The 17985-nt window shown below is 40.2% G+C and overlaps 1 non-coding gene across 1 annotated transcript; it reads right to left on the bottom strand.

Annotated features, from left to right (window-relative positions):
- Nucleotides 1-17666: 17666 nt before the first annotated feature.
- Nucleotides 17667-17739, bottom strand: Trnaa-cgc (transfer RNA alanine (anticodon CGC)). Its single transcript has one exon. It is a non-coding gene; the product is annotated as a tRNA-Ala (tRNA).
- Nucleotides 17740-17985: the final 246 nt, after the last annotated feature.

Here is a 17985-nt window from a genome sequence, read left to right as displayed (position 1 = left end):
CCTAACTCGATCACGCGGAGATGGGCGGGGCGGCCGGATGGGCTTAACGTTGTTCCGGCGGACAGCTGCCAATACGGCGCCGACATTAATTCTGCGCGTCAACAGGGCGCGCCCTCAAGTTAGGTGACAGAGCTCCACTAGAAACCGCGTTTCCTCTTTTCCTGTGGAACCGGACCACCCTGTTTACGGCGAGGTTGTTTGGAAAGTTTCCGCAGAAAACGTGAACTTACTGCAGTGCCTGTTGGGGGAAGAGTCTACACATCTTGCACGTGACCTGGTTTTTGGCGTTGCTACTCTCTCAGATGCTTATAATTTAGGGCCTTATGTCCAAAGAAGAATCACAATTGATTATTAAAACTAATCTTGAAACGGAACAGATAGCGATTAACTTGCGTTTAGAAACTAGTTTCGGTTGCATAGATCCATACTCAGGCCAGTTTTATCTATGCAGTGATTCACCAGTAGTTTCATAAACATTGAGGGAATTGTTATTATTAGGTAACAATTAAGGAGCTACTCGTATTGCATTACGCTCAGCGCGCTAACTTGCGAGAGAAGGCAGAGAACTAGATCTATGTCGTATTCTCCAGGAGAATGTTAAATTTACAAAATTTGTGTAACTTACTTTCTGGAATTGTTATCCCTAGTACTTCGAAATTTAGACAGCTGTTTTCTGCCTCTAGTGTTAGTTCACTGAATTAGAATCAATTTTTCTTTTATGTTGGTACAAAAGTTACGAATTTTTGTACTCTTATGCAACTTTTAATTGTGGAAAATGAATCACCATACATAAGTCAGTTCTTGTCAAGATTCTAGCTCATTGGCAACATTTAACTATTTTATAGCATTTCTGAAAATCTGAGTGTCATTGGTTCAGTGACCTGTGAGATAAAGGAACATATAACAGTGAAAATGTCAAATGACAGAAAACGCAATTAAAATTATTCACAAATAGCGCTTATTTTATTATCAAAAGTGTCCAGTAGAGTCATCAGGGTTATCTTTTGGTTCCTCTTCTTCACCTAGAAGCCATTTCGAAGTTTTTTTCCTGACAAATACATTATTCAGCGTACGGGTACGTATGAGGTTGTTGAACGTCTTGTTATGATTCTGCGTTCAACCGTGGATGCATTTTCAGAGATCAATGTGCCAAGATTCTCTGTATATTATATATTTCATTGTAACTTCACTTACAAGTCTTGATAACTTTCCTTATGCACTAGCGGGTGTGCCCCCTTCACACTTACCAACTGTACAAGTGTTAGAACTTCCATTACCTTCAATAGTTGATGAAGCAGAATCACTTTCACAAGATTTTGTTTTTGTGTGTTCCACAGCCCCAAAGTGTTCTGAGAATGAAAATATGATCCAGGTAGGCTGTATATACAGAATACAGCCTACCTGAACAATGTTTTCATTCTCAATACAAAAACGGTGTACGAAAATTGATTCCCGCAGAAGTTACGCTTTTTAAATAATGAACGCACTCCTAGGCATCGTAGAAATTACGGCACTTAGCACCAAAATTATTAACAAGACAGATAAATTCCGATCGAGGAGCAAACTAAACTCAAAAAAAATGAACTGTAAACACAGTTACTATGACAATGATACCAACCGACATATCAACTTTTCTGCATCAGAAGAGTGAAATCCACAGCCTACTACATTATGTTTTCGTAAATGCGAAGATTGGTATACGAACAGATGGCAAAATGGGTATGTTTCCTGAGGGCACATACAATTTTGATAAATGAAATAAAAAATATTTCTAATTAGAATTTCTTAACACATTTTGCACCATTTCATGCAAAAATATTCAAAATTATTTTATATTTTTAAAAACTGAAAATGTGATTTTCTACCATTCTGCTGCATTCCAACTAATCTTAATGAACTTTGGTCTGGTAAACCAGCCAGCCTTTAGGTTTAGGCGGTTTTCCACGTTTCCTTAGGCAAATACTGGGCTGATGTCCAATCTCCACAATGGTAAAGAAGTTACACAACCAGTCAAAACATGGTAAGACACAGGGTAAATTTATAAGATTCGCAGACAGATTGCGAACGCGACCTCCCTCCCTCAGGTCAACTAATGAATGTGGTGACGGGAAGTACAACGGGCCAAAAGATTAAAGTAAAATGAATTTGCCAAATAATAGTGACCACTGATCCCATACGAAGGGATTAATGCCACAAAGGAGGCAGAGGTTTGTCAGTTTCGGATAGCAAACGAAATATTGTTTACTTTTTTTATTTGTGCTCTGACAGAACAGGGAAGGCCCTGATTTCGGCAAGCGAGTGGTGCTTGTGCATGCGTGCATAACTCTCTCTTCTAACAGCACACTTTCCCCACCGCCAAGTTACGATATCTAGCGTGAGCTTGAGGAGCGGAAAGAGCGGAAAACTGCAACCACACCGCATTTAAACCGTAGTGTAGTCGCACTGAATGTTACTTGGTTTTGAAGCATGTACATTTGAAATATGCGAAACAGGTACGTTTGAAATATGATTGAAATTACATAACTGACAATAGACTGAAACACAACTGTTAGAATGAGAATGGCATGTGAACGTGCATTTTATCTTGTCGCTTATGCGCTCTAACCTGTACTGAACTTCCCTGACTGTGAGAATGCAAATTTCATTCATCTGCTAGAATATAAACTGCCAATAACTTTAAACAAAACCAAAAGTGCATGAATTTACGTTACACAAAAATTGAATCTGATACAAAACTATTGATTTGAAATTGACTCTGGTAATAAAACAAAACTTGATCGGTTTGAAAATATTGGTTCCTGTGCTTAATGAATGCTATCCCTGAAGAAACAAAATTTCTTACCTTTATCTGCGCAATAGTAAAGGTCATCGCACTGCTCCCTGTTAGTACTTTAAATTGTATAGTCAGCAAAAAGCAACTGAGCAAGACTGTTGCTTAGCACACATTTTAATTAAATCGAATATGACTGGGACAATTACTTCTTGATAAAATAGTTAATCAAAAATGACGTGGATCTGGAAACTAGTGTTGCCTTGGGGTAAGTTACAATATGGCACTAACTTTAAACTTGTATTTTGGCTCTTTGAAAATTAAAAATGCTCACAATTAACACACTCAATAAACTGATTATACATTAACAATTAGCTTTACAAAATTATTTGATATGAGTGTTACACGCTGTCTCAGTCATCACTTACGTACAGAGCAATGAATTCTATCTGTCAATCATTCCATTAGTAGTAAAAAACTTCATGTACCTTCATTATTTCCAACTTGTGTTGAGATTCCTTTTACAGTTAGCAGACATCATAGGAAAATTATTTGACATGAGTGTTACACGTTGTCTCAATCATCACTTACGTACAAAGCAATGAATTCTATCTGTCAATCATTCCATTAGTAGTAAAACAACTTCATTTACCTTAATTATTTCCAACTTGTGTTGAGATTCCTTTTACAGTTAGCAGACATCATAGGATCTTGCAAATAAAAAGAATTATTACTCCCCATAGAGAATAAGTATATATCCAGCACACATCAGGTACTATAAGTCTTTACAAATGAGAGTCCTCCATTAATCTCAGGATCTAAAGTTACTCTAACACATTAACCATAACACCTCGAATCAGGAATCGCTGATGAGCAGCGACGCTACTACACAATCGATACTACATCTGACAATCTCTGGTTCAATATAATATTTTCTTACCAAACTTGAATTTATTTACCCTGTATATATACCTTTAAGTTTCATATTACAGATTTCTCAACAACATAATCGCAAGCAAAACAAAATTTTAGTATTATTTAATAATTTTTGGTACACTGAAGACAAAAAAATGATCTTTATCTGGTACAAACTGTTGGCATACAGACAGACACTGACGGTTTCACAGATTTCACGCTCAGGTTGCCACCTAATCGTGACGTATGTAGTTTTATAATCGAAAAAGGTATTTTAAACACATATGTTGATAAAGATATTTTACCAGATTTGAAACCTTATTATGGAGACGTGAAAACCCTTCTCGGGGTAAACAATGTGGAGCTCCTGGACAGTTTTACTGTAAAATATTTTGTCTTTGAAACCGAAATTACAATGCCGATCAATCAGTTACATCCGCACGTGGACACGGGTGGTTTCAACTGAGAAGCAAAACGATCTCGAAAACTGTCCCAAAACAAGTGTAAGAAAGACAGTGTCCTCAAAACGTTTACGAAACTATCCTTGTAACTCTTTCAAGGCCACAATGAATTCTTCAGAACACGTATTTTCTTTAATGCCAGCGAGCTAGAAAATCTGGTGGTGCTTTTTGTCAGAATTTGTCCCTTCTGCCAAGATCTTTTCTTTCTCACTGCAGCTCTATCAGAGATAAGATTTTTTCTCACCTTCCCATATCTTACTTCGAACAGCGATAAGTCAAGTCCTCTTAAAATGCGAGATCGGCAGTCCATTCAGGATTTCTAAGATTCGCTTTTTCCATCATAAATTCAATAACAGCTGGTTTTAAACCAAAAATGTTTCCAGTCACATCCTTTGGTATCACCAACGTAATTTGCAGTAATATGTAATGTCTCCATACGCCTCGTTCAATTCCAGTGAGAGCTCTTGCAACTGTTAGCGTAAAAATGAACACAACTTCAACAAATTGACTATTGTACCATCAATTACATCACGTGCTTCATCCTTCCACAGAACAAATTGCTTCTCAATGTACAGAGCAATGAATCCCATTTGTCAATCATAATTTTTTGCTCTTTCATCATCAAGTAAATCTTTAAATTCTGCCGACCTCTGTGGCCGAGCGGTTCTAGGCGCTTCAGTCCGGAACCGCGCGCCTGCAATGTCGCCTTGGGCATGTCTGTCTATTACAGAATACGACCTTCTTCAACTGTCGGTGGTCTCTGTCAGTCAACAGACGAGGTCGGCCTGTACGCTTTTGTGTTGTTCGTGTTCCTTCACGTTTCCACTTAATTATCACATCGGAAACAGTGGACCTATCGATGTTCAGGAGTGTGGAAATCTCGCGCACAGACGTGGGACCCAAGTGACATCCAATCACCTGACCACGTTCGAAGTCTGTGAGTTCCGCGGAGCGCCACATTCTGCTCTCTCACGATGGCTAATGACTACTGAGGTCATTGATGTGTCGTACCTCGCATTAGGTGGCAGTACGAAGCACCCAATATGAAAAACGTATGTTTTTGGGGGTGTCCTGATACTTTTGATCACACAGTGTAGGTGCAGTTATTACACTACTGGCCATTAACATTGCTATACCAAGAAGAAATGCAGATGATAAACTGGTATTCATTAGACAAATAGATTATACTAGAACTCACATGTGATAACATTTTCACGCAATTTGGGTGCATAGATCCTGAGAAATCAGTACCCAGAACAACAACCTCTGGCCGTAATAACGGCCCTGCCACGCCTGGGCATTGAGTCAAACAAAGCTTGGATGGCGTATACAGATACAGCTGTCCATGCAGCTTCAACATGATACCATAGTTCATCAAGAGTAGTGATTGGCTTATTGTGACGAGCCAGTTGCTCGGCCAACATTGACCAGACGTTTTCAATTGGTGAGAGATCTGGAGAATGTGCTGACCAGGACAGCAGTCGGACATTTTCTATATCCAGAAAGGCCCGTACAGGACCTGCTACGTGCATTATCCTGCTGAAATGTAGGGTTTCGCAGGGATCGAAAGAAGGGTAGAGCCGCAGGTCGTAACACATCTGAAATGCAACGTCCACTGTTCAAAGTGCCGTCAATGCGAACAAGAGGTGAACGAGACATGTAACCAATGGCACCCCATACCATCACGCCGGGTGATACGACAGTATGGCGATGACGAATACACGCTTCCAATGTGTGTTCACCGCGATGTCGACAAAAACGGATGCGACCACAATGATGCTGCAAACAGAACCTGGATTCATCCGAAAGAATGATGTTTTGCCATTCGTGCACCCAGGTTTGTCGTTAAGTACACCATCGCAGGCGCTCCTGTCTGTGATGCAGAGTCAAGGGTAACCACAGCCATGGTCTTTGAGCTGATAGTCCATGCTGCTGCAAACGCCGTCGAACTGTTCGTACAGATGGCTGTTGTCTTTCGAACGTCCGCATCTGTTGACTCAGGGATCGAGACGTATCTGCATTATCCGTTACAGCCATGCGGATAAGATGCCTGTCATCTCGACTGCTAGTGTTACGAGGCCGTTGGGATCTAGCACGGCGTTCCGTCATCGCGATAGGCTACAATCCGACCTTTGTCAACGTCGGAAACGTGATGGTACGCATTTCTCCTCCTTACAAGAGGCATCACAACAACGTTTCACGGGGCAACGCCGGTCAAGTGCTGTTTGTGTATGAGAAATCGGTTGGAAACTTTCCTCATGTCAGCACGTTGTAGGTGTCGCCACCGGCGCCAACCTTGTGTGAATGCTCTGAAAAGCTAATCATTTGCATATCACAGCATCGTCTTCCTGTCGGTTAAATTTCGCGTCTGTAGCACGTCACCTTCGTGGTGTAGCAATTTTAATGGCCAGTAGTGTAACTTTAACCTATCCATTTCCCTTTTTAATTTTTGTAACCTACCTGCCAGATTAAGGAATCTGACATTCCACGCTCCGATACGTAGAACGCCAGTTTTCTTTCTCCTGATAACGAAGATTATAGTGGAACATTATAGTGTGTGTAGTCAAATAAAGAACTTGTCGAGAGAATCTTCATTGCCAGATTCGTTAACCATCAGTAGGATCCTATCCTTTCACCATAAATTCCGAGAAAGTCAGAAGTGAAAGACATAGTCAAAATTACATTTACAGTTCATTTTCAGTCGAGTGATCATTTTAATAAAACGCAATAGTAACTATAGTTGCTCAAATATCATTGCACGACTACTGGAGAAAATCGGTTCAAATTAAAAGTTATTTAATGTGAAATTCAGGTTCCATAACAAAAGCATTCTGGTTTTCATGTGGTCAAAGTAGCTTTAGAATTTGATTCCGTATTTCGTAAATGATATGTAACATTACTTCTGAAAAATTGTTGTATTTCGTAAATGATACTGTGTGCATACGTCTACGTAATATTGATACTGAAAAATAGTTTTTTTCAATGAATGAAGGTTTTGCCGCATTTATTTGAATAGCAATCAGAGACAGGGTAATAAGTGAAGAATAACAATCAGTTTTGGCCATGACTGAGCATATTTTCAAACAGGCAACATTATCGCGGGTTACGTAACACACTATTGTTCCCATAATGTGTTGCTAGTCACTGAACATCATTATGAAAAATAACATCATTGCACTCCAAATTAACGACTTTTGTTTTAATCTCACATGTATTTTTTACCAGTAAGTCAGGGCTTGTGCATTTTGTCCAGTTGCTGATACATCTTTTTCACGCGAGATTTACTTGTTTCCAAATCATTAAAATTACTTACTAAATAACTTTATCTCGTTTTTGGAATCGGTGGAAGTTTTATTCTGCAATCTAAATTCATTCACAACATTATCTGGCGTACAAAATTACGGCTAACCACACTGGAAATTCAATTTTTTACAAATTTTTTTCATTTCGGCTGTAGTAAGCAGTAACAATAATTCGTGCGGTAGCATCAGGTTGCAACGATCTATGTCCTATTGGTAAGCAATGCTCTTCGGATCGATGCCTGGTTTCCACTAACAGCGGAACATTACGTACAACTGTCGCAATAGAACCTTACGTACATCGTAGAGAATAGGTACTTTATACTATGATAGTCTGGTAGCTTCTCGAAAAGAAAGGTGAGTCTTAAGACTTTTCACCATGTCACTAGCTATTTCTGACCCCTTGGAAACAGATAATCTCTTACATTATTAGATACAACTTACTGCATTTATCTTGAACTGCTACCTGGCAGAGTATTTAGTCATCTGAAAATCGTTACGCTCCTTCGTTCTATCAGATGAGTGCTTATGTCCACCTATCATGTGAGGCATGAGCGTATTGAGTGTTACAGGGTGGCGTTGACGAGAGAATAAAGAATGCGAAAGCCAGCGTTGTCAGAGAAAAAACTGACATACTTCCAAAAACTATGGATACTCGGATCTGCCCAGAACATCTTGGTTCCCAAAGATAATGGGATTGCAGTGTATGCAGTGTGGAAGAACACGAAGAGATGGGATGGATCTTTTTTGGAATGAGTTGTGCGAAACTCCTCCATCCCTAGCTCCGCAGCCAGCGTATCTGCATGTTATGTGCGTGATTCGGCTTCTATTCCCCGTACTGCCAGGGACTGTGCCTCGGTGGGAGGACTGGATTGAGTGCACTCAGCCTCGTGGTGCAGTTGACGAACTACTTGACGGGTAGTACCGATTCGAAGGTCTAAACAGCTGACGGCCGGTAGCATGGTGTGCTGACCCAACGCACCTCCATACCGCATCCAGATGACGCCACTGGCAAAGGATGACTCTTTAGTCGGTCTGTCCCGATTAGACCATCTGGACCAGAACGCGGAGCTTTGCTTTGTTACTTGTTTGCTTACATAGAACTCATTAGGTTAAACCACAATTCCTAACTGCATGCCGCTGTTAGCAGTAGAGTAACAGAACTCTTGTTCTGTCTTACATTTCACTATTTTCTTTTTCCCTTTTCTTAAATAAACCATTAATTACTGCCTTTCCTTCACAGTAGTAATGCAACCTTGAATGGTAATCTCTTTCTCTACTTTCAGTAAATATCCTGTGTCTTCTTTAATCTTATGATGGAAGGCTTCGGTTTCTCGAACGTTTTTCCATCGAACAAAAATATTTCGTTCTATGGATATGAAGAAAAAAGCGCTTACATTTAACATGATCCAGAGAAGAAACACTTTCCATTCCCAGTATACCAGCGCAAAATTTACTTCAGTGCCATATTTCTATTCAGAGCAGAACGCTGAACTTTCTGTTCGAAACTCTCTACCGCTTTCCTACTCCCCCGTTCCTTCATTATTCCTTTTTTGTCTCTATGCGAATGAATATGAAAACTCACACAAACGCTGCTCCTAAATTGTAAGCAGATAGCGTGCATATTCACACACATGTAGTACCACCAAACGACCCGTAATGCGCGCTTTTTCAAATGCAAATTGCACTGCACTGCTTTGAAGAAATCCGTATCGTATAAGAGGGCTCTGAAGATAATTCCGCGGTAAAATGCATCTCCATAAACGTAGCTTCTGTGATGAGCTTTTTTAGAGCCTGCCTTTATGATCACAGTCTTTTGAATGGAGTCTAGAAGGATGTACGCTCCGCGAAGAGACTACCTTGCTTTTTTTTTTCTTTTCAGAACGCTCTTAAGAGCTGCTACGACGGTGAAACAGCTAACAGCAGTTAACAACTAACAGAAGTTATTTCGTTCTTGTGCCCGTGTCTTTGCAAATTCCGTATTTTTAATTTTTAGCAGTCTTATTTTGAAAATCTAGTGCTGAAAGAAGAAAGCACCGTTGAATTTCGAAGTACGTCAGTTTTGATGATAACTCTCTAGTTGATAAATGATTTTGGGTAGTGTGTTGATTACAGATCCGGGTGAAATACATGGAAACGCATACAGTTTTGTTCACGGTTTTCTTGCCGCGTTAGATTTGCCAATCTCAAGCTTTCAATGACTTCCTCCGTCGTGACCTCCTGATGATAGAGACCGAGAAAATCGTCGGAAGCCCAAGACTGACAAATCTAACGGGGCTAGAACGCGAATCGTTTATTCAAGAAGGTTACCGTGGAAAACTACGATCTCGAGTGGATAATCTGTCTGCAAAACGAAACTAACTTTTTTTTAAGTCGAAATAGATTGGGGCAACATTTTTAATACAGTTGTACGACCAATGACGAAGAAGATTTTTAAGTGAATAGTTGGACTGAGACATTGTACTACTCTGAAGCAGGCATGCTGAAACTCTTTATAAAATTATTTGAAAACTAACCGACATATATGACGACACATATTTAACGCGGCCGCAACACCAACATCATGATTCGTTAAATGTTAATACAGCATCTGAAAGCACCATGCATAATGCAGGCAGTGTCTGCTTGCAATCAAATGAGGCATTAGCAGTTATAGATGAAACATATTATCAAAGACAAATAGAGTGAAACAAATCATTGGTGGAACATTTCATGTAACACATGGAGTATTGCATTTGTCATAATATCAATCAGGTGAGGCATAACAGAATACGAAAACAGTGAGCATGCAGTAAAAGTCGTATGTAATGAACTGTGACAGTTCATAAGCTTTAAGGGAAAACTTCTATTCGTAAGTAACCAAAATTGTCTCCAGTCTCCATTTAGGCACTAATCTGTTTCCAAGTTTTTAAGAGAGACAGTAGCTCTGTCTTTTACTAAAATTAGCATTTCTTACGTAGATTGTTGTATCTTAAATTACATTTATAATTATCTGAATCGTTCTTTAGCACTGAATGTATACATTGTGACTCAGATGAAGATAATTACATTCAACAAATAACGCTATAGTACAAAAAATAGATTTACTTAAATATTTTGTAAGCTGGCTGTTCCTATGCCAACAATCAACAGACGACCTCAGTCCATAAACAAAATCAGATATACACTATATTTTCATTGCAGTTAACTGAAAGAGTTGTCACTTCATTTGGAAACAGCGTAAATTCGGCAACGTAAGGAAGCTATCGTCATGACGTAAGGAAGCTTTCGTCACGACGTAAGATCTAGTGATATCAAACATTTTGAAGGAGTTGTAGAGGAGCTTTCTGAAAATAGAGCGTAGTACTGTTTTCCATGAGAGGCCTAGATAAGGAAAAACATCTTTCTATCTTTTTTTTTAGGTGTCTGTCTCCTGACTGGTGTTATGTGGTCCTCCACGAATTTTTTTTTTTTTTTTTTTTTTTTTTGTAGCCTTGCAAACGACGTCCTCAATTAATTGCAGGATATATTCCAGTCTTTGTCTTCCTCTACAATTTTTGCGCTCTACATTACCCTCTAGTACCATGGAAGTCATTTCTACATGTCTTAACAGATATCCTATCACCCTGTCGCTTCACCTTTTCAGTGTCTTCCACATATTCCCTTACTGTCCGATTCTGTGCAGAGCCTCCTCATTCCTTACCTTCTCAGCCTACCTCACTTTCAAAATTCGTCGTAGCACCACACCTCAAATGATTCGATTCTCTTCTGTTCTTGTTTTCCCACAGTCCATGTTTCACTACCATACAATACTATACTCCAAACGTATATTCTCAGAAATTTCTTCCTCGAAGTAAGGCCTATGTTAGATACTAGTAGACCTCTCTTGACCAGGAATGCCCTTTTTGCCAGTGCACGTCTGCTTTTGATGTCTTCCTTGGTCTGTCCGTTATTAGTTATTTTGGTGCCTAGGTAGTGGAATTCCTTAACTTCACCTACTTCATGACCATCAATCCTGATGTTAAGTTTCTCGCTGTTCTCGTTTCTGCTACTTCTTCAATTCGTTCTCAGTCCGTATTCTGTACTCATTACACTGTTCATTCCATTCAGCAGATAATGTACCTTTCTTCAGTTTCTCTCAGGATAGCAATGTCATAAGCGATTCGTATCAGTTATTATCATTATTCACGTATAGGTCCAATAAGACCACGAGAGTTACAATAAATCAATGTCGCTTTTAATAGATGGCCTTTCTTTGTGTCGAAATTTATTTCATCCTTTCAGAACGAAATCTCTTTTTTTATCAGACCGCGTTGTTCCAGACCGTTTTCTAACTTCCCTCTGAGCAACTTTCGAATCAAATATCTTTTTCTGTTTGTAACGTCTGCCTGATTTATACCGAATACTTTAAAGTAGTCCTTAATCGCAGCGATCCAGTGAAAGGGCTCAGTTTTGGCATTACTTCTTTTTTCGTAGAATTCTACTACTTGTTTTGTCAACGTAGTGGATAGCACTCTTTTAATGTGCCCATAAAATTTAAGTTTTTGTTTTCACATGTCACCAAGTATGTCTGTGTATTCTTCTATTTCCTTACTACTCTCCACCCTATCAGTTTCTCTATCAGTAATTTTGGGATCTAATGTTTTCCTAGTAATCTTTGTTTCCTTCTTTTGAATTTCTTCAGTATCCATCTTATTTAAAATTAAATTACTAGCAATCCATATTCTGCGCTTGGTAAACCATCCATATCTTTCAGAACGCAGAGTAATTCATCATCGCCTTAACTGAGGATAGCAATACTTTGTTGTAAGTAACTTTCACCCCGAATTTTATCCCCCTGGTGAGCGTATCTTTTATTTAGGACATTGCTTTCCGATGTGCAGATTAAACATCAGACGTGAAAGGCTGCATTCATGTCTTACACTCTTCCCAATCGCAGCAAATCGTTAGTTATTTCTTGCTACCAAAAAATATGGTATTTAACACATTTTTGTCTGTAGCTTACACATACTTTTCTGAGAATTTCGAACATCTCAAACCGTTTCACATTGTCGAACGCTTTTTGTTGGTAGACGAATCCTATGAACGTGTCATGGTATGATGTACCGTAGCAGCACAATAAAAGTGTTTCAATTCAATTGATTCTATATTATTTCGCTTCCCCACATCCTTGAAATTAATGCTACGAAGTTTGGTACTCGTACGGTAGTTAGTTTCCGCGTTATAATGTGTTAAAATGGAAAATTTAATTATAAGGACTAATTATGAGTAGAACTGCGAGTCGATTATCTTTCTTACCTAGTACCCTGGACTCAAAAACAATTATTCCTGTTCTTATCCGCTTTCTGAAACTCAGTGCTAAATTGTTAGTAAAATAACCAACCGAAACTCAAGCAGAAAACCCCAAGGCCAACGAGATGCAATGATTAATCTCTTACAATGAAGTTCAGGCATTCACTTCCATCTTTTATTCGTAATTCAAACCACGAATGTTGTCAGACTACCCTAATTAAACATACGTTGTCTCACAAGGCCAAGATAGCTCGTGATTATAACGTAACCGAGGGGCTGTATTTATTCATTGAAATAACACCATATTGTGGCCAGTGGAAGTATGATAATCAGAAGATATGAACAGATAAATAAGTCTTAACGTAACCAAAAGAGATTTTATCTAATAAATATTCTGAAACGAAAAAAAGCTAACGGATTTTAAGAAATTTATCTGAAGAGTTTATTTTTGTGGGAGTCGGCAGCCTCATTGTATTTTGAGAACGAAAATATGGGGCAAGTAGCTTTATCTTAAGTTCCGTAAGGTACAGGTAGCCAAACACTATTGATGCCAGGGCTGTTAAGCTGTGGAAGGACAGAAATCATCAGCCAAAACGTGGTTTCTGTTCAACGAAGGAAAAACGACTTTTCCCCCAGCAATTTCTTCACGAATTGTACAGGAAGAGTGTTGAGACGGACACAAACAAGGAAGGAGAGAAGTTGTGATGGCCGGTGACAGAAATTTAAAATGATCTGTACACCAAACTTTCTAATTAATAGGGCACTTTATTCCTAAAAAGAAAATAAACATGGCTTCCTGTACCTGCTGTGCAATTCAGTTATACACTACTACTACTCGCAGAACGCAAGCTATGTATCGTCTTCCTATTAGTCAGTACTGATGCTCTCGAAGACAGAGACCGAACTGGGTCCGACTAGCGATGGGGGCTGGTTAAATCAGCGTTGACAGGGGCCGGCGAACTCTGTCTTCCTGCAGGTGTGATGCTGCCCGCTCTTTCCAGTGGTGTGTGTGTCATCGACTACTTGACGCTGGTTCGAGGCGCTTCGTCGGTCAGTGTGCAGTCAATGCTTCAGGACTGCACAGACTGTAGTTTTCAAATGAATTAGCTTGAACGGAAATTTTCATTTGGCGAGATTTTTGGAAAGCGCTTTGTCTGTCGAATGGCCTTCCTGTCCCGCCTATTCCTTTCTTATGCAATGTGCCTCTGCTTCCCGGTGCGCTCATCTTCCTTAATCTATCTATCTTCATTAACTCCTACACATCTTCTTCTGTCCCATTCGATTCCGCACTCATCTAATACTTCCTGAACACGGTAATCCATGTCCTACTAACTTGTCTCTCCTCTAGTCGGATTTCCTGCACATACCTTGTACATCGTATTCTCTTACTAACTGGGCTATCCCAGGGCGCTTTGCCACGATTGCTTCAACTATGCTGAAAAAGTTTCGCTGGAATGTCTTAACACATCCTCTACAATCCTCCCGATATCTCTCCATGTTGCTTCTATTTTTTTGTAGCCCTAAAGAAAGGCATTCCTGGCCATCGATTTGCTTCGGAAAAACAAGTGAGCGCCTGGGTACAATCATGGTTCCGTAGGCAACTGTACAAATTTTTCCATGAATGTCTATGAGATTATTGAGCGGCTTGTCTCCGTTACTGTGATTACTTTTTAAATAATTCTCAGTTTACTTCCTTTTTACCGTCTTGTTTTTATTTGAATGCCGTTTATAATTTCATTCCACTGTCTGTGCTTACTTGCGTATGATCGTGAAATGCTGCCGAAACGGGGCAGAGCTATGTTTGTCATCCACTAAAATTAGGAAGGACTTAGTTTTAGGGAATTGAGAGTTTGAAAAAACATTGAGATTCATGTACGAAGCTTCTTTTAAATAGCTAGAAGTCGTATATGAATGTATTAATTTTATCACAGATTATTATTATTATTATTATTATTATTATCAGATGATCGTGATCTCCTATCACATACTCATTAAATTTAAATACCTCATTATAACCGTGAGAAACGTTGAACCATCTTTCAGAGGACATTGAACATTGGCGTATTACTTACGTGTGCACGTTAATCTCTCCAATCCCAGAACGCTCCTTTAGTTGCGTATGTAAATTTATCGAAAAAAATCTCCACTCAACGCGTTTGTAATTTACTGTTTGCAGGCTGCCCTGTACAGCTGAACTCGCAAGCGCAATAGGCTGGTCTCGGTTGAGCTTTAACCGCCGCCTAATCCTCTGTCCTTCACCCTCACTCCGTAGTACAGACGCGCCGCATTGGTCCGTTCGACCAGCAAGACAGTTGCTGCCATCTCCCCAAGGGGTCCGGAAGCCATGCCCTAGTCCCTGCGACTGGCTACGGCTTCGTTAATTAGCGGCCGACTCTGTGCTCGGCCAGAGGACTTAGCTGGAGCTGCTGTCAACCTGCTGCAAACCCTCGACTAAGTGGCTGTAGATATCTAAGCCACAAGTCGGAGGCCGCACGAGCGCCTTGAGTTGCTACAAAGCGACATTTCTGTTACGGGTCTTGTTACCAGTATATTTTATTCGCAGAATTTGTGAAGAAGAATTAAATGAGCTTTCAACAAACAACAAAGTTTTGAAAAGAAGTTAAGGAGAATTGTGACTTCATAAATGAAATTGCTGAGAATGACGGAGGAAAAAAAATACATTTTTCTCTCCGTCATTCTCAGCAATCTGGTACTGACGTAAGCATAGTACCACATATCGATATGGCTGTATCTCACTAATTCCAAAACTCGAGAGAACTGTTTGAGATTCATTCCTGTTCTTTTGTAATGTCTTCGAAGATACAAAAAATTGATATTACAGTCTCTCATACTGTGTTGTTTCTATTCGATACATCGTTTAATTTAACTTGCTTTACAAGAGCGTAGACTTTTGCACCTGGAGACCATTTCAGTAAGGTCTGTTATATATAATAATACTACCAACGTGGGGGCTGCTGTTTCAGCCTTTGTCAGGGTGATCAGTCACTAGAAATAGCAGCCGAAACGTTGCTAATTTCATTACATATGACGCGGTCACACACCCAGGAAGTTGTTCTGAAATTAATAAGGATCTTTTGCTTGATTCACTTTATAAAACAGGGTGAACATTAATAAGACCGACAAACTGCAGCGACGGATTCCTGGCAAGTGGAGGACAAAATATCCTATGAACAGGTGTTCGGAAAAGCATCGTTGCCGTGGTAGATGTCGCTGATGAATGACAGTTCCTCTGACCACATGCTCTGAGTTCCTTGTATGTTGCAGGCTGTGTGACTGGCGCGGTACTGCAAGCAGCAGCATGGTGTGGTGGATTCGGAGGACCAGGTTGTGCAGGACATTGGGAGGAACACTGGTACAAGCCCCATATCTGCTGTACGCACAGTCCGCCGCCTTCCTCCACTTTGGTCTGTCTGAGAGGATCCATGTTTACACAAACGCCCAAAAAGGGCTTGAAATGTTGTGCGACGTTGTTGGTGTCTATGAGGATACTTGTTTTGGTACAGTCGTGGTGCCTCTCGACCGTTTCCATCTTCTTGGCTGTACGCAAACACCATCTCACCTTGTTCCCGACTTTAATACCGCACTGTTCTCTGCCGCTTACAGTAGCCGTGACAGCCTCACAGCGAGCACCAGACAACGGACACACGGTACGTGGTCAAAGGAAGTGGCATTCTCAACACCATCTAGCACTGAAACGATGCACTTCCGGTCACTTGTTCATAGTACCTTTTTTCTTACATTTTCAGAAAGGATCTGTTGGTTGGTTGGTTGACTTTGCGGACGGGACCAAACAGTAAGGTCACTGGTCCCATCGGATGAGGGATGGATGGGGAAGGAAATTGGCCGTTGCCTTTCAAAGGAACCAATCCGGCATTTGCCTGAAGAGATTTAGGGAAGTCACGGAAAACATACATCAGGATGGCCGGACGTGGGTTTGAACCGTCGTCCTAACGAATGCGAGTCCAGTGTGCTAACAACCACTGCGCCAGCATGCTCGGTAAGGATCTGTACCTGCAGTTTGTCGGTTTCATCAATGTTTATTCTGTATAATGTTGGCGAGATCGGCTAGCTGTTTCTTCCTCCTGGGGAGCAAAATGATTACCCGTTATAAGTGAAATCAGAAGGACCTGAATATATATTTGAGCGTTACATTTTTCGAATACGAATGATGTGTGTTAATGACTGCCCCATTTCCAATTTCCTACCTCCGTTCTGTCTACAAATTGTTATAAACTTTAGCACTACAATGAAAAACTACATTCTGTATGATAAATAAAGATGCTTGACTATATAGAAAATATTTTAACTTCGAGACGGAGTGTTTCCAATTCCGGCATTTGCCGTACAATAATAAAATAAATACTTCTTTAGAAATGTAAACATCGGTCCTAGTTGATTCATTGCTGTGACATACTGTTCCTCCTTTTGCACATCTGCATAACAACTCAAATACTTCAGGCATTGGCTCTAGCATTATACAGTATATAGGAGCACTAAGAGACATATTGTTCAGTGCTGTTTAAAATAAAACTGGAAGGATTCGTAACATTTTTTGTACTATTGTCTACTCAGTATGGATTTCACTTAAGTCCTTCTCATGAAAAGATATTCTAATTTTGTCTTTCTGAGTTACAATTGCTCTCTAACGACTACTCCAAAGCTGCTAATTTCGTTGTGCTATTTTTACTACACTGTTTCCCACGTTAAGCTTCTAAATGGACGTTGAGCGTCTTACGGGTCTTCACTGTCGCCTTTGGTGGTGGTGGTGGTTAGTGTTTAACGTCCCATCGACAACGAGGTCATTAGAGACGGAGCGCAAGCTCGGGTTAGGGAAGGAATGGGAAGGAAATCGGCCGTGCCCTTTCAAAGGAACCATCCCGGCATTTGCCTGAAAAGATTTAGGGAAATCACGGAAAACCTAAATCAGGATGGCCGGAGACGGGATTGAACCGTCGTCCTCCCGAATGCGAGTCCAGTGTGCTAACCACTGCGCCACCTAGCTCGGTGTCGCCTTTGGCAGTGGCGACTAAAAACATAGGTTTGGCCATCACTCACTGCATGTTCTTTGCTCGTAGTCTACAAGTAAGGCTTGTAATTCACCGTAAACGGTCATACCGCTACCCAAAAAACACTTATTTGTAGAATTTTTGCTCTAAGTCACAGACACATTTAAGATTCGACGTTACTTGCTTTCCAGAATTTCTGCAGCTCTGCGTCGTAGGTAACATGCACTTGTGGAGCGGCTTTT

This window comes from Schistocerca nitens, chromosome 2 (assembly GCF_023898315.1).
Source record: "Schistocerca nitens isolate TAMUIC-IGC-003100 chromosome 2, iqSchNite1.1, whole genome shotgun sequence".
In the NCBI taxonomy this organism is placed as follows: domain Eukaryota; kingdom Metazoa; phylum Arthropoda; class Insecta; order Orthoptera; family Acrididae; genus Schistocerca; species Schistocerca nitens.
Note: the sequence above shows the minus strand (reverse complement) of the source record. Positions and strands in the feature narration are given on the sequence as shown.